Source organism: Aegilops tauschii, chromosome 1, assembly GCF_002575655.3.
Source record: "Aegilops tauschii subsp. strangulata cultivar AL8/78 chromosome 1, Aet v6.0, whole genome shotgun sequence".
Lineage (NCBI taxonomy): Eukaryota > Viridiplantae > Streptophyta > Magnoliopsida > Poales > Poaceae > Aegilops > Aegilops tauschii.
In genome coordinates, this window is record NC_053035.3 from 82,089,926 (window position 1) to 82,096,186 (window position 6,261).

Sequence of the window (6,261 nt, forward strand, 5' to 3'; positions counted from 1 at the left end):
GGAGGTGAAGAATTATATATAGGAAGTCAAGTTTCGGCCACCGGGAAAGTTTCGGGGGTTACCGGTATTGTACCGGGACCATCGGAAGGGTCCCGGGGGTCCACCGGGTAGGGCCACCTATCCCGGAGGGCCCCGTGGGCTGAAAGTGGAAGGGAACCAGCCCTTAGTGGGCTGGGGCGCCCCCCTTGGGCCTCCCCCATGCGCCTAGGGTTGGGAACCCTAGGGTGGGGGGCTTCCCCCTTGCCTTGGGGGGCAAGGCAACCCCTTCCCCCCTTTTGGCCGCCGCCCCCCCATGAGATCCCATCTCTAGGGCTGGCGCCCCCCAGGGGGCCTATATAAAGGGGGGGGGAGGGAGGGCAGCAACCTACAGCCTTGGGCGCCTCCCTCCTCCCCTGCAACACCTCTCTCTCTCTCGCAGAAGCTCGGCGAAGCCCTGCCAGAGACCCGCTACATCCACCACCACGCCGTCGTGCTGTTGGATCTCCATCAACCTCTCCTTTCCCCTTGCTGGATCAAGAAGGAGGAGACGTCGCTGCACCGTACGTGTGTTGAACGCGGAGGTGCCGTCCGTTCGGCACTCGGTCATCGGTGATTTGGATCACGGCGAGTACGACTCCGTCATCCACGTTCATTGGAACGCTTCCGCTCGCGATCTACACGGGTATGTAGATGCACTCCCTTCCCCTCATTGCTAGTACACTCCATAGATGCATCTTGGTGAGCGTAGGAAAATTTTAAAATTATGCTACGATTCCCAACAGTGGCATCATGAGCCAGGCCTATGCGTAGTTACTATGCACGAGTAGAACACAAAGCAGTTGTGGGCGTTGATGTTGCCAATTCTTCTTGCCGCTACTAGTCGTTTCTTGTTTCGGCGGCATTGTAGGATGAAGCGGCCCGGACCGACCTTACACGTACGCTTACGTGAGACAGGTTCCACCGATTGACATGCACTAGTTGCATAAGGTGGCTAGCGGGTGTCTGTCTCTCCTACTTTAGTCGGAACGGATTCGATGAAAAGGGTCCTTATGAAGGGTAAATAGAAATTGGCAAATCACGTTGTGGTCATACGTAGGTAAGAAACGTTCTTGCTAGAAACCTACAAACCACGTAAAAATTTGCAACAACAATTAGAGGACGTCTAACTTGTTTTTGTAGCAAGTGCTATGTGATGTGATATGGCCAGAAGATGTGATGAATGATATATGTGATGTATGAGATTGATCATATTCTTGTAATAAGAATCACGACTTGCATGTCGATGAGTATGACAACCGGCAGGAGCCATAGGAGTTGTCTTTATTATTTTGTATGACCTGCGTGTCATTGAATAATGCCATGTAAATTACTTTACTTTGTTGCTAAACGCGTTAGCCATAGAAGTAGAAGTAATCGTTGGCATGACAACTTCACGAAGACACAATGATGGAGATCATGGTGTCATGCCGGTGACGAAGATGATCATGGTGCCCCGAAGATGGAGATCAAAGGAGCATAATGATATTGGCCATATCATGTCACTATTTAATTGCATGTGATGTTTATCATGTTTTTGCATCTTATTTGCTTAGAACGACGGTAGTAAGTAAGATGATCCCTTATGATAATTTCAAGAAAAGTGTTCCCCCTAACTGTGCACCGTTGCGAAGGTTCGTTGTTTCGAAGCACCACGTGATGATCGGGTGTGATAGATTCTAACGTTCGAATACAACGGGTGTTGACGAGCCTAGCATGTACAGACATGGCCTCGGAACACATGCAATACACTTAGGTTGACTTGATGAGCCTAGCATGTACAGACATGGCCTCGGAACACGGAGGACCGAAAGGTCGAGCATGAGTCGTATAGAAGATACGATCAACATGGAGATGTTCACCGATCTTGACTAGTCCGTCTCACGTGATGATCGGACACGGCCTAGTTAAATTCGGATCATGTATCACTTGGATGACTAGAGGGATGTCTATCTGAGTGGGAGTTCATTAAATAATTTGATTATATGAACTTAATTATCATGAACTTAGTCTAAAATCTTTACACTATGTCTTGTAGATCAAATGGCCAACGTTGTCCTCAATTTCGACGCGTTCCTAGAGAAAACCAAGCTGAAAGATGACGGCAGCAACTATATGGACTGGGTCCGGAACCTGAGGATCATCCTCATAGTAGCCAAGAAAGATTATGTCCTAGAAGCACCGCTAGGTGAAGCACCAATCCCACAAAACCAAGACGTTATGAACGCTTGGCAGTAGCGTGCTGATGATTACTCCCTCGTTCAGTGCGGCATGCTTTACAGCCTAGAACCGGGTCTCCAAAAGCATTTTGAGAAACATGGAGCATATGAGATGTTCGAGGAGCTGAAATTGGTTTTCCAAGCTCATGCCCGGGTCGAGAGATATGATGTCTCCGACAAGTTCTTCAGCTGTAAAATGGAGGAAAATAGTTCTGTAAGTGAGCACATACTCAGAATGTCTGGGTTGCACAACCGCTTGACTCAGCTGGGAGTTAATCTCCCGGATGACGCGGTCATTGACAGAATCCTTCAGTCGCTTCCACCAAGCTTCAAGAGCTTTGTGATGAACTACAATATGCAGGGGATGGAAAAGACCATTCCTGAGGTATATTCGATGCTGAAATCAGCGGAGGTGGAAATCAAAAAAGAACATCAAGTGTTGATGGTCAATAAAACCACTAAGTTCAAGAAGGGCAAGGGTAAGAAGAACTTCAAGAAAGACGGCAAGGGAGTTGCCGCGCCCGGTAAACCAGTTACTGGGAAGAAGTCAAAGAATGGACCCAAGCCCGAGACTGAGTGCTTTTATTGCAAGGGAAGTGGTCACTGGAAGCGGAACTGCCCCAAATACTTAGCGGACAAGAAGAAGGCCGGCAACACCAAAGGTATATGTGATATACTGGTAATTGATGTGTACCTTACCAGTACTCGTAGTAGATCCTGGGTATTTGATACCGGTGCGGTTGCTCATATTTGTAACTCAAAACAGGAACTACGGAATAAACGGAGACTGGCGAAGGACGAGGTGACGATGCGCGTCGGGAATGGTTCCAAGGTCGATGTGATCGCCGTCGGCACGCTACCTCTGCATCCACCCACGGGATTAGTTTTAAACCTCAATAATTGTTATTTAGTGCCAGCTTTGAGCATGAACATTGTATCTGGATCTCGTTTAATTCGAGATGGCTACTCATTTAAATCCGAGAATAATGGTTGTTCTATTTATTTGAGAGATATGTTTTATGGTCATGCCCCGCTGGTCAATGGTTTATTTTTGATGAATCTCGAACGTGATGTTACACATGTTCATAGTGTGAATACCAAAAGATGTAAAGTTGATAACGATAGTCCCACATACTTGTGGCACTGCTGCCTTGGTCACATTGGTGTCAAGCGCATGAAGAAGCTCCATGCAGATGGACTTTTGGAGTCTCTTGATTACGAATCATTTGACACGTGCGAACCATGCCTCATGGGTAAGATGACCAAGACTCCGTTCTCCGGAACAATGGAGCGAGCAACCAACTTATTGGAAATCATACATACCGATGTGTGTGGTCCAATGAGTGTCGAGGCTCGCGGAGGATATCGTTATGTTCTCACTCTCACTGATGACTTAAGTAGATATGGGTATGTCTACCTAATGAAACACAAGTCTGAAACCTTTGAAAATTTCAAGGAATTTCAGAGTGAAGTTGAGAATCAACGTGACAGGAAAATAAAATTCTTACGATCAGATCGTGGTGGAGAATATTTAAGTCACGAATTTGGTACACACTTAAGGAAATGTGGAATAGTTTCACAACTCACGCCGCCTGGAACACCTTAGAGAAATGGTGTGTCCGAACGTCGTAATCGCACTCTATTGGATATGGTGCGATCTATGATGTCTCTTACCGATTTACCGCTCTCATTTTGGGGCTATGCTTTAGAGACTGCCGCATTCACTTTAAATAGGGCTCCGTCGAAATCCGTTGAGACGACACCGTATGAATTATGGTTTGGGAAGAAACCTAAGCTGTCGTTTCTAAAAGTTTGGGGATGCGATGCTTATGTCAAGAAACTTCAACCTGAAAAGCTCGAACCCAAGTCGGAAAAATGCATCTTCATAGGATACCCTAAGGAAACTAATTGGGTATACCTTCTACCTCAGATCCGAAGGCAAGATCTTCGTTGCCAAGAACGGGTCCTTTCTGGAGAAGGAGTTTCTCTCAAAAGAATTGAGTGGGAGGAAAGTGGAACTTGATGAGGTGATAGTCACCCCTTCTGAACCGGCAAGTAGCGCAGCGTGGGAAAATGTTCCTGTGGTGCCTACACCGACTGGGGAGGAAGTTAATGATGATGATCATGAAGCTTCGGATCAAGTTACTACTGAACTTCGTAGGTCCACAAGGACACGTTCCGCACCAGAGTGGTACAGCAACCCTGTCCTGGAAATCATGTTGTTAGACAACGGTGAACCTTCGAACTATGAGAAGCGATGGCGGGCCCGGATTCCGACAAATGGCTAGAAGCCATGAAATCCGAGATAGAATCCATGTATGAAAACAAAGTATGGACTTTGACTGACTTGCCCGATGAGCGGCGAGCCATAGAAAAAAAATGGATCTTTAAGAAGAAGACGGACACAGATGGTAATGTGACCATCTACAAAGCTCGACTTGTCGCTAAGGGTTATCGACAAGTTCAAGGGGTTGACTACGATGAGACTTTCTCACCCGTAGCGAACCTGAAGTCCGTCCGAATAATGTTAGCAATTGCCGCATACTATGATTATGAGATATGGCAGATGGACGTCAAAACGGCATTCCTTAACGGCTTCCTTAAGGAAGAGTTGTATATGATGCAGCCGGAAGGTTTTGTCGATCCTAAGAATGCTAACAAAGTATGCAAGCTCCAGCGCTCAATCTATGGGCTGGTGCAAGCATCTCGGAGTTGGAACATTCGCTTTGATGAGATGATCAAAGCGTTTGGGTTTACACAGACTTATGGAGAAGCCTGTGTTTACAAGAAAGTGAGTGGGAGCTCTGTAGCATTTCTCATATTATATGTGGATGACATACTATTGATGGGAAATGATATATAATTCTTGGAAAGTATAAAGGCCTATTTGAATAAGTGTTTTTCAATGAAGGACCTTGGAGAAGCTGCTTATATATTAGGCATCAAGATCTATAGAGATAGATCAAGACGCCTCATTGGTCTTTCACAGAGTACATACCTTGACAAGATATTGAAGAAGTTCAATATGGATCAGTCCAAGAAGGGGTTCTTGCCTGTATTGCAAGGTGTGCAATTGAGCACGGCTCAATGCCCGACCACGGCAGAAGATATAGAAAAGATGAGTGTCATCCCCTATGCCTCGGCCATAGGGTCTATTATGTATGCCATGCTGTGTACCAGACCTAATGTAAACCTTGCCGTAAGTTTGGTAGGAAGGTACCAAAGTAATCCCGGCATGGAACACTGGACAGCAGTCAAGAATATCCTGAAGTACCTGAAGAGGACTAAGGATATGTTTCTCGTTTATGGAGGTGACGAAGAGCTCGTCGTAAAGGGTTACGTCGACGCTAGCTTCGACACAGATCTGGATGACTCGAAGTCACAAACCGGATACGTGTATATTTTGAATGGAGGAGCAGTAAGCTGGTGCAGTTGCAAGCAAAGCGTCGTGGTGGGATCTACATGTGAAGCGGAGTACATGGCAGCCTCGGAGGCAGCACAGGAAGCAGTCTGGATGAAGGAGTTCATTACCGACCTAGGGGTGATTCCCAATGCGTCGGGCCCGATGACTCTCTTCTGTGACAACACTGGAGCTATTGCCCTTGCGAAGGAGCCCAGGTTTCACAGGAAGACCAGGCATATCAAGCGTCGCTTCAACTCCATTCGTGAAAGTGTTCAAAATGGAGACATGGATATTTGTAAAGTACATACGGACCTGAATGTAGCAGATCCGTTGACTAAACCTCTCCCTAGGGCAAAACATGATCAACACCAGGACGCAATGGGTGTTCGATTCATCACAATGTAACAAGATTATTGACTCTAGTGCAAGTGGGAGACTGTTGGAAATATGCCCTAGAGGCAATAATAAATGGTTATTATTATATTTCTTTGTTCATGGTAATCGTCTATTGTTCATGCTATAATTGTATTGTCCGGAAATCGTAATACATGTGTGAATACATAGACCACGACGTGTCCCTAGTAAGCCTCTAGTTGACTAGCTCGTTGATCAACAAATAGTCAT